This window comes from Pongo abelii, chromosome 20 (genome assembly GCF_028885655.2).
Source record: "Pongo abelii isolate AG06213 chromosome 20, NHGRI_mPonAbe1-v2.0_pri, whole genome shotgun sequence".
In the NCBI taxonomy this organism is placed as follows: domain Eukaryota; kingdom Metazoa; phylum Chordata; class Mammalia; order Primates; family Hominidae; genus Pongo; species Pongo abelii.
Window position 1 is genome coordinate 23,738,457 of NC_072005.2, and position 11,979 is coordinate 23,750,435.

Genomic DNA, 11,979 nt, shown 5'->3' on the forward strand with positions numbered 1-11,979 from the left:
GTAATCCCAGCACTTTGGGAGGCCGAGGTGGGTGGATCATGAGGTCAGGAGATGGAGACCATCCTGGGTAACACGGTGAAACCCTGTCTGTACTAAAAATACAAAAAATTAGCCAGCTGTGGTGGCACGGGCCTGTAGTCCCAGCTACTCGGAAGGCTGAGGCGGGAGAATTGCTTGAACCCAGGATGGGGAGGTAGCAGTGAGCTGAGATAGTGCCACTGCACTCCAGCCTGCACTCCAGCCTGGACAACAAAGCGAGATTTCATCTTAAAAAAAAGAAAGAAAGAAAGAAAAAAAGATAATGGAAACAGAGTGGCACTAAGGCCCTGAGTTTTGGTCACACCATGACTTACGTGAGAACTTACAAATGGGGTAATTTTTTTTTTTTTTTTTTTTTGAGATGGAATCTTGTTCTGTTGCCCAGGCTGGAGTGCAGTGGTGCAATCTCGGCTCAATGCAACCTCTGCCTCACGGGTTCAAGTGATTCTTCTGCCTCAGCCTCCCAAGTAGCTGGGACTACAAGGTGTGTACCACCACACCCGGCTAATTTTTGTGTTTTTGCTAGAGACGGGGTTTCACCATACTGGCCAGGCTGGTCTGGATCTCCTGAACTTTTGATCCACCAGCCTTGGCCTCCCAAAGTGCTCAGATTACAGACCTGAGCCACTGCGCCCTGCCTGGGGTGAATTTTTTAAACAAAATTATTTATGGCCATCATCTGGACTGAGCATGTGCACTCTTCCCAAACAGACCAAAACAAAACCAAGTGAGTCACTCATGCCAAAAGTGAGCTAATCAAACCTAAAATTTAAGAAAATACCTAGATCTTAAAACAGACCAGTTTTTCTTTGGGAGGCGGAGGCGAGTGGACACCTGAGGTCAGGAGTTCGAGACCAGTCTGACCAACATGGAGAAACCCGTCTCTACTAAAAATACAGAATTAAGGCCGGGCACAGTGGCTCATGCCTGTAATCCCAGCACTTTGGGAGGCTGAGGTGGGTGGATCTCATCAACTTCAGCATCCAGGAAGAAGCATAAAAGATTTTAAAAAGAGAGAGAGAGCAAAGAACACAGAAGAAAAACCACAGCAACTCACTCTAAGTGCTGTTGAAGCCAACTAAAAGTGGGGCTAGAAAACAGAGGAAGAAGGTTTGAGTAGTTTCACGTACTCAGGAGGCCGAATGGAAAGACCACCTGGGCGAGACTGGGGAGATCGAGGCTGCAGGGAATCACAGTCGCATCCTTCTCCTGGACCTGAAGAGTACTGCCACTGGTGACAGCTTTCTGGTCTACCTTAGACATGGCAAGCTGGCGGCCAAGTCCAATGCTCATGGCTGAAGTCTGTCTTAACACAAATAAACTAACAACCAACAGTAAATATATATTTTTTTATCCAAAATGTGTTTATTGAGATGGTTTCCCACTCATCTTGATTCAGAGTGCTTTTAGTGCTGCTTCCTCCTGAAGGAACATCCTTCTGTAAGCCTTGCTTTTCCTCCTGTAGGCTAGCAGAGGACAGTGGAGCAGCCAACACACAAAACTACCGTTTGTGCATGGCTAAAGACCGTGGTGATTTTATAGCATCCTGGGCATTTCACATCCATGAAGTAGGAATTGAGGCTCTGCACCAGGCGTTTCTTCTTGTGTTTCCTCTTCTCCTCTTCTGGAGAGGGATGAAGGAGATCCTTTGCAAGAGGCATGTTCTCGTGTGGGTAGGTCGTCACCGCTGGAAAGCCCAACAGTAAATATTTAACGAAAATAATAACAAATAATAACAAGACAAATAAATAAGTGAGAGGGAACACAGATAAAAGGTAATTAATGTCACAATTAATTGTTGTCTCTCTTTCTCTGTCTCTTCCTCAATCTCCATGTGTCACACTTTCACCCAGGCTGGAGTGCACATGTGTGGTCACAGCTCATTGCTGATCACTCACCTGCACTCCAGCCAGAATGTGATAGAGTAAGAAGACCTAGCTAAAAATAATGATTATATGTATATATATATATTAAAAAAAGTCAATTTCAGCATGCAGAAAGGAGCCTAAGAAAATAGAGAGAAAGAGCAAAGAACAAAGGAAAAAAAAAACCACAGCAACTCCCTGTAAGTACTGTGGAAGCAAACTAAAAGTGGAACTGGAAAAAAAAAGAACAGAGGAAGAAGGTCCAAGTATTTACAGGTACTCAGGAGGCCAAGATGGATGGGACGACCACCTAGGAAAGACCAGGGAGATTAATATTACAGTGAATCACAATTGCATTCCTCTGCCTTACCTGAACAATACTTCTGCTGGTGAGAGCTATCTGATAGACCTTAGAAATGGCAAGCTGGCAGCCAAGTCCAATGCTTGCAGCCAACATCTGCCTCAAAATTAATAAATAACTAACAGTAAATAATAAGAAAGAAACGATAATGGACAATAATATTACCAATAAATAAGTGGGAGTGAACAAAAATAAAAGGTAATTAAAATAACAATTAACTGTATCTCTCTCTGTGTCTATTTCTCTGCCTCTCTCTGTCTTTCTGTTTCAGTCTGGGTCTGTGTCTCTCTGTCTTTCTGAATCTCTCTTCCCTGATCTCCGTGTGTCACACTGTCAAACACAGGCTGGAGTGAAGGTGTGTGGTCACAGCTCACTGCTGATCATGCATCTGCACTCCAGCCAGGGTGTGACAGATTGAGAAGACCTAGCTAAAAAAAAAATGTGTATATATAAAACATCAACTTCAGCATACAGGAAACAGCATAAAAAATAAAAATAAAAAAAAAGAGAGAGAAAGCAAAGAACAAAGAAGAACAACTACAGCAACTCTTTCTAAGTACTGTGGAAGCAAACTGAAAGTGGGGTTAGAAGTAAAACAGAGGAAGAAGGTCTGAGTAGTCACAGGTACTTGGGAGGCCAAGATGGGAAGACCACCTGGATGAGACTGGGGAGATCAAGGCTGCAGTGAATCATCATCACATCTCTCTTCTGGACCTCAATGGTACTGCTGCCAGCAAGAGCCAAATGGTCAACCTTAGACATAGCAAGCTGGCGGCCAAGTCCAACACTCATGGCTGACATCTGTCATAAAATGTATAAACAAATAAACCAACAATAATTTTTTTTTTTGAGATGGAGTTTTACTCTTGTTGTGCCCAGGCTGGAGTACAGTGGCACAATCTTGGCTCACCGCAACCTCTGCCTCCCAGGTTCAAGTGATTGTCCTGCCTCAGCCTCCGGAGTAGCTGGGATAACATGCATGCACCACCACGTGGGCCTGGCTAATTTTGTAGTTTTAGTAGAGTTGAGGTTTCTTCATGTTGGTCAAGCTGGTCTGAAACTCCTGACCTCAGTTGGTTTGCCCGCCTCGGCCTCTCAAAGTGCTGGGATTACAGGCATGAACCACCTTGCCTGGCACATAAATATTTAACAAAAACAAAGAAATAACAAACAATAATAAGACCAATAAATAAATAAGTGGGAGTGAACAAAGGTAAAATGTAATTAATATAACAACTAATTGTGTCTGTCTCCCTGTCTCTCTCTGTTCCTGTCTCTCTGCCACTGTCTGTTTGTGTCTCTGTCTCTGTGTCCCTCTCTCCATCGATCTCCATGTGTCACACTGTCACACACAGGCTGGAGGGCAGGGGCATGGTAACGGCTCACTGCTCATCCAGCACCTACACTCCAGTCAGGGTGTGACAGTGAGAAGACCTACCAAAAATAAAATTTAAACATCCATGTCAGCGTTCAGGAAGGAGGGTAACAAAAAAGAAAAAAGAAACAGAGCAAAGAACAAAGAAGAAAGAGCACAGCAGCCACCTCTAAATACCATGGAAACAAAATGAAAGTGGGAGTAGAAAAAAAAAAGAAGGAAGATGGCCTGAGTAGTCCCAGGTAAATGGGAGGCTGAGATGGGAAGTCCTCCGGGTGAGACCGGGAAGATCGTTGCTGCATTGAATCATGATGGCATCCCTCTGCTGGGCCTGAACAATACTGCTGCCAGTGAGAGCCATCTGGTCAACCTTACCACCAGCGAGAGCCATCTGTTTGACCTTAGACATGGCAAGCTGGCAACTAAGTCCAATGCTCACAGCCAACATCTGTTACAAAATAAATATACAAAAAAAAAAAATAGTAGATATTTAACAATAACTAAGAAATAATAGGCTGGGCGTGGTGGCTCACGCCTGTAATCCCAGCACTTTGGGAGGCCGAGATGGGTGGATCATGAGGTCAGGAGATCGAGACCATCCTGGCTAACACAGTGAAACCCCGCTCTACTAAAAATACAAAAAATTAGCTGGGCATGGTGGCGGGCGCCTGTAGTCCCAGCTACTCGGGAGGCTAAGGCAGGAGAATGGCGTGAACCTGGGAGGCAGAGCTTGCAGTGAACCCAGATGGCGCCACTGCACTCCAGCCTGGGTGACAGAGCGAGACTCCATCTCAAAAAAAAAAAAAAGAAATAACAACAAATAATATTAAAGACCAATAAATAAATGAGAGTGAAAAAGGGTAAAAGGTAATTAATATCACAATTAAGATCTTCTTCTCTATTTTTCTCTCTCTCTGATTGTCACACTCACGCTGCAGTGTGTCAAAAAAAAACTAAGAGGTCAACTTCAGCATGCAGAAAGGAACATAGAAAAATATAGAGAGAAGAACAAAGATTTAAAACAACAGCAAGTCACTCTAAGTACTGTGGAAGAAACTGAAAGTGGGGTTAGAACCAAAACAGAGGAAGTAGGTCCTAGTAGTCCCAGGTACTTGAGAGGCTGAGATGGGAAGACTACCCTTGTGAGACCAAGATCGAGGCCACAGTGGATCATAATCACATCCCTCTGCTGGACCTGAAACGGTATGGCCACCAGCGAGGCCATCTGGTCGACCTCAGTCATGGCAAGCTGGCAGCTAAGCCCAATGCTCATGGCCAATATCCATCACAAAATATATAAACAAACCAACAGTAAATATTTAATAATATCAAAGAAATTATAACAACAAACATTAAACACCAGTAAATAAATCAGTGGAAGTGAACAAAGGTAAAAAGTAATTAATATTACAATTAAGATCTTCTTCACTCTTTCTCTCTCTCTCTCTGCATTTGTCACACCCAGCTGGAGTGTGACCAAAAAATCTAAAAGGTAAACTTAAGCGTGTAGAAAGCTATGTAGGAAAATAGAGACAGAAAAGAAAAAAAAAAGTAAAAGAACAGCAAGTCATTATAAGTATTCTGGAAACAAACTGAAAGTGGGGTTAGAAAAAAAATAGGAAGAAGAAGGTCTCAGTAGTCCCAGGTACTCAAGGAGGCCAAGATGGGAAGACCACCCAGATGAGACTGGGGAGATGAAGGCTGCAGTGGATCACAATTGCATCCCTCTGCTGGACCTGAATGGTACTGCCACAGGTGAGAGCCATCTAGTGAACCTTAGACATGGCAAGCTGGCAGCTAAGTCCAAGGGTCATGGGTAGCATCTGTCTCAAAATTAATAAACAAAAATACCAACAGTAAAAAAAAAATTAACAATAACAAAGAAATAACAAACAATATTAAGGACCAATAAGTAAATAAGTGGGAGAGAAAAAAATAAAAGGTAATTAATATCACAATTAAGATCTTCTCTCTCTGTCTCTCTCTTTTTGTCACATCCAGGCTGAAGTGTGACAAATGAAAAATAACCTAAAAATTCAACTGCAATGTGCACGAAAGACCATAGGAAAATAAAGAAAAGAACAAACAAGAAAAACAACAGCAAGTCACTCTAAGTACCGTGGAACAAACTGAAAGTGGGGTTAGTCTGTAATATTGTTTGTTATTCTTTCTTTGTTATTGTTAAATATTTACTGTTGGGTTTTTTTGTTTATTTATTTTGAGACTGATATCGGCCTCAAGGCTTGGACTTAGCTTCCAGCTTACCGTCTTTAAGGCTGACCAGATGACTGACTCTCGCTTTGCCATGTCTAAGGTTGACTGGATGGCTCTCACTGGAGGTAGTACCATTCAGGTCCAGCAGAGGGATGCGATCGTGATTCACTGTGGCCTCGATCTCCCCGGTCCCACCCAGGTGATCTTCCCATCTCAGCCTACCGAGTACCAGGGACTACTCGGACCTTCTTCCTCTGTTTTTTTCCTAAACACACTTCCAGTTTGTTTCCACAATACTTAGAGTGACTTGTTGTTTATCTTCTTTGTTCTTTTGTCTCTCTATTCTCCTATGCTCCTTCCTGTACGCTGAAGCTGACCTTTTGGTGGTTTTTTTTTTTTTTGTGTGTCACACTCCAGACTGGGTGTGATAAAGAGACAGAGATAGAGAGTGTGTGTGTGAGAGAGAGAAAATAAATCTTAATTGTGATACTAATTACCTTTTACCTTTGTTCATTCCCATTTATTTATTTATTGGTCTTTAATATTGTTTGTTATTTTTTGTTATCATTATATATTTACTGTAGGTTTTTAAATTTATTTTGAGACAGATGTCGGTCTCAAGCGTTGGGCTTAGCTGCCAGCTTTCCATGTCTAAGGTTGACCAGATGGCCCTGGCCTTGTCGTGTCTAAGGTCGCCCATATGACTCTCGCCAGTGGCAGTACCGTTCAGGTCCAGCAGGGGAATACGATCGTGATTCACTCTGGCCTTGACCTCCCTGGTCTTGCCCAGGTGGTCTACCCATCTCTACCTCTTGAATACCTGGGACTACTCGAACCTTCTTCCTCTGTTTTTTTCTAACCCCACTTTCAGTTTCTTTCCACAGTACATAGAGTGATTTCCTGTTGTTTTTCTTCTTTGTTCTTTTCTGTCAGTGTTTTCCTACACTCCTTCCTGCATGCTGAGGTTGACGTTTTGTTGTTTTGTTGTGTGACTACCTGGATAAGACTGGAAAGATCAAAGCTGCAGTGAATCAGGATTGTATCACTCTGCTGGAGCTGAATGGGACTGCTGCTGGCAAGAGCCATATGGTCAACCTTAGACATAGCAAAACGTGAGCCATCTGGAGGACCTTAGACATGGCAAGGCAAGAGCCATCTGGTCGACCATAGGCATGGTAATCTCGTGGCTAAGTCCAATACTCACAGCCAACAGCTGTCTCAAAATAAATAAACAAAAAAACCCAACAGTAAATATTTAACAATAACAAAGAAATAATAACAAACAATATTAAAGAAAATAAATAAAGAGGAGTGAAAAAGGTAAAGAGTACAATAAATATCACAATGAAGATTTTCTCCTCTCTCTTTCTCTTCATTTGTGACACCCAGGCTAAAGTGTGACCAAAAAAAAAAAAAAAAAGAAAGAAAGAAAATAGTTTAACTTCAGCTTATAGGAAGAAGTGTAGGAAAATAGAGGAAAGAACAAAGAAGAAAATCAATAGCAAGTCACTATAAGTACTGTGGAAATAAACCGAAAGTCGGTTTAGAAAAAAAAAATACAGAAAAAGAAGTTCTGAGTAGTCCTGGGTACTTGGGAGGCTGAGATGAGAAGACCACCCAGGTGTGACCAGGGAGACTGAGGCTGCAGTGAATCATGATCGCATCCTTCTGCTGGAACTGAACAGTACTGCCACCAGTGAGAGCCATATGGTGAATCTTCGACATGGCAAGGGAAGAGCCATCTGGTCGACCTTAGACATGTCAGGGTGAGAACCATCTGGTCAACCTTAGACATGGCAAGCTGGCAGCTAAGTCCAATGCTCACTGCCAACATCTCTCAAAATAAATAAACAAAAAAAAGTAAATATTTAACAATAAGAAAGAAATGATAACAATATTAAACACCAATAAATAAATGAGAGTTAACAAAGGTAATTAATATCACAATTAAGATCTTTCTCTCTCTCTCTCTCTCTCTGTGTGTCTCTCCCCTTTGTCACACCCAGGCTAGAGTGTGATAAAAAAATATTTAAAAGGTTAACTTCACTGAGGGGGAAGGAGCATAGGAAAATAGAGAAAAGAACAAAGAAGAAAAACAAGAGCAGGTCACTCTAAGTACTTTGGAAACAAACTATCAGTAGGGTTAGATAAAAAACAGAGGAAGAAGGTTGTTTCAGGTACACGGGAGGCCAAGATGGATAGATCACCCAGGTGAGACTGGGAACATTGAGGTCACAGTGAATCATGATCATATCCCTCTGCTGCACATAAACTGTACTGTCACCAGCGAGAGCCATCTGCTCGACCTTATACATAGCAAGGCAAGAGATACCTAGTTGACCTTAGACATGGCAAGCTGGCAGCTAAGTCCAATGCTTGTGGCTGAGATCTGTCAAAAAATAAATACACAAAGAAAACAACAGTAGATATTTAACAATAACAAAGAAATAGTAACATACAATATTATTGACCAATAAATAAATAAGTGGAAGTGAACAATAATAAAAGGTAATTAATATCACAATTAAGATCTCTTTTCTCTTTCTCTCTGTATGTCACACCCAGGCTGCAGTGTGATAAAAAAAATCTAAAAGTCAACCTCGGCGTGCAGGAAGGAGTGTAGGAAAATACTGAGAGAAAAGAACAAAGAAGAAAAACAACAGCAAATCACTGTATGTACTGTGGAAAGAAAGTGAAAGTGGGGTTAGAAAAAAACAGAGGAAGAAGGTTCGAGTAGTCTCAGGTATCCAAGTGGCCGAGATGGGTAGACCACCTGGGCAAGATCAGGGAAGTCAAGGCTAGAGTGAATCACGATCGTATCCCCCTGCTGGACCTGAACGGTACTGCCACTGGCGAGAGCCGTAATGGACGATCTTAGACAGGGCAAGGCCAGAGCCATCTGGTCGAACTTAGACATGGAAAACTGGCGGCTAAGTCCAACGCTTGCAACCGACATCTGTCTCAAAATAAATTTAAAAACCTACAGTAAATATATAACAAAAAACAACAAACAATATTAAAGACCAATAAATAAATAAATGGGAGTGAACAAAGGTAAAAGGTAATTAGTGTCAAAATTAAGATTTATTTTCTCTCTCTCACACACACACACACTCTGTCTCTTTGTCACACCTGGAGTGCGACAAAAAAACCCAAAAGGTTAGCTTCAGCGTACAGGAAGGAGCATAGGAGAATAGAAAGACAAAAGAACAAAGAAGATAAACAACAACAAGTCACCCTTAAGTATTGTGGAAACAAACTGGAAGTGTGTTTAGGAAAAAAAACAGAGGAAGAAGGTCCGAGTAGTCCCTGGTACTCGGTCGGCTGAGATGGGAAGATCACCTGGGTGGGACCGGGGAGATCAAGGCCGCAGTGATTCACGATCGCATCCCTCTGCTGGACCTGAATGGTACTACCTCCAGCGAGAGCCATCCAGTCGACGTTAGACACGGCAAAGCGAGAGTCATCTGGTCAGCCTTAAAGATGGTAAGCTGGAAGCTAAGTCCGAGGCTCGAGGCCGATATCAGTCTCAAAATAAATAAACAAAAAAACCCAACAGTAAATATTTAACAATAACAAAGAATAACAACCAATATTACAGACCAATAAAGTGGGAGTGAACAATGGTATAAGGTAATTAATATTACAATTAAGATCTCCTTTCCTCTCTCTTTTTTCTCTCTCTCTCTCTCTCTCTCTCTTTTTTCCATTTGTCACACCGAGGCTGGAGTGTGACGAAAAATAAAATCTAAAACTTCAATTTCAATGTCCAGGAAGGAGCTAAGGAAAATAGAGAAAAGAACAAAGAAGAAAAACAACAAGAAGTCACTCTAAGTACTATGGAAACAATCTGAAAGTGGGGTTAGAGAACAAACAGAAGACGAAAATGCGAGTACTCCCACGTACTACTCGGAAGGCCAAGATGGGTAGACCACCTGGGCAAGACCAGGGAGATGCAGGACACAGTGAATCACGATTGCATTCCTCTGCTGGACCTGTGTGGTACTACCGCCGGCAGGAGCCACTTGGTCGACTTTAGACAATGCAAGCTGTTGGCTAAGTCCAACACGTGCGACCCACATCTGTCTCAAAATAAATTTAAACACCAACAGTGAATATATAACAATAACAAAAAATAGCAAACAGTATGAAAGACCAATAAATAAATGAGTGAACAAAGGTAAAAGATAATTAATATTACAATTAAGACCTTCTCCCCTTACTCTCATTTTTTTTCTCTCTCTCTTTCTCTCCCTGTTTGTCACACTCAGGCTCGAGTGTGACAAAAAATAAACCGAAAGGTCAACTTCAGCATGCAGGATGGAGCATAAAAGAATAGTTTCCGGGTTAAGGCTCAGAAATGGGAGGAAGCCTGGGAAATGCAGGACCACAAGAAATGAAAAGCTGTGTTCATTCTCCCCTGATGACCCTATGCTCAGCAGGGACTAGCAGAAACTGAGGGTTTTGTGATTTGAAAGGGAGGATGTGTCCAGCCACATACCCCTGGCTGTTACCTAATATGTGGGCTTCACTAACATTAGATAGTAATTTGGGGAAAAGAGTAGAAATAGATCATTTGTTTGTCTGCATGTAATTTTTTTTTTTTTAAGACAAAGTCTCACTCTGTCACCCAGGCAGGGGTACAATAGTGCAATCTTGGCACACTGCAACCTCTGCCTCTGGGGCTCAAGCAATTCTCCTGCCTCAGCCTCCCAAGTAGCTGGAACTACAGGCGAATGCCACCGTGCCCAGCTAATTTTTATATTTTTGTAGAGATGGTGTCTCACCATGTTCCCCAGGCTGGTCTCAAACTTCTGAGCTCAGGTGATTCACCCTCTTCTGCCTCCCAAAGTGCTGAGCCACAGTGCCCAGACTTCATATAAGAGTTTTCAGTGTGAATTTTTTTTTTCTTCTACTGGTCAGCATAGAACCTTTCTTCAACATGTGAGTTTCTTCCTAATTACTGGATTGTGGCACCAAAAAAAGGCATATTTGAAGTTCTAAATGTCATATTATACACTGTGAAGTGACTTCTCAGGACTGATCTTATCTAAGAAAGAAGTCTGGAGAAAGAGAGAAAAGAGACATGAAGAATGGCAATATCAATCCAGGTGATAGTCATTCTTGGTTGATTCTCTATCTTCTTACTGCAGTGCTGTGTTTAGCACTGACTAACCTTTGATTCTGCAGTCTCCTACCTGACACATTGGCTTGCACTCACCTAGGACCTTGCCTCAGTCTCCTCCCATCTTTATCTAACTGTCATTTCATGAAATGGCACTTGTGAAAAGGCTCTGTATAGATTGTCTTGGGCAAAGCTTCACTCCAGACCTAGATTGAGGACACAGAGTGGGCTCTGTGGGTTCAGTGGAGTTGAGCTGCAGGGATTGTTTAGGGGCCACATCTGGAGGTACCATCTGCTTTCTTTGAACCAAAATTAAAGAAAATGCACACATAATGCTGCATGAATATCCAGGAAGACCTGGGGAATCTTAAACAACAAATATTGATACCAAAAAACCTGCTAAGTTTGACTTCATAATGCATTTGAAGCTAACCCAAGTGAATTAGCGCTGTTTGAGCCTCAAAGTAGAATCCGTAAAATGCTACAATTACAAATATAAGCCAATTCCATCTTTAAGTTAAATTTGTTGTAGGTTGTGCCTTGTCTGAAAAAGTAACTCTTCTGTTCCAGAAACTGACCACTGCCAAAACCATGCATAAGGTGTGAAATAATTACTAACTCACAGGCTGTAATTGTGGAAAGAATATAATATCAAGAACATAAGCCATTCCCTAACTGATCATAATTTAAGATTATGTAATTCTCAGTGGTCATCATTGTTGCTTTGTGATGTATAAAGCTATGAAATATGTTTTATGAAAAGTTCTTCAATACATTTTGACTATTAATCTACCAACTCTTATTTTCTCTACAAGAGTCAGGAATGACTCCAAGATTAGTAGATGTATTTCTCCAATACCTTCATGCATATAAAGTACATAGAATGTAGCTGATTGAATTATCTTATTCTTTTCAAAAATATTAAATATAGGTTTTTTGTTGTTGTTATTTTACCTGCTAGGGCATATTATATACTTAGGAAAGATCATAATTGGACGGG

At 41.6% G+C, this 11,979-nt stretch overlaps 1 protein-coding gene and 1 pseudogene across 1 annotated transcript in view; both read right to left on the minus strand.

Annotated features, from left to right (window-relative positions):
* The window catches only part of LOC100452052 (zinc finger protein 91), a 275,196-nt gene that overhangs the window by 63,087 nt on the left and 200,130 nt on the right, over positions 1-11,979 (minus strand). The gene's annotated exons all lie outside the window — the stretch shown is intronic.
* Positions 1,385-1,754, minus strand: LOC100452814 (small ribosomal subunit protein eS27-like; annotated as a pseudogene).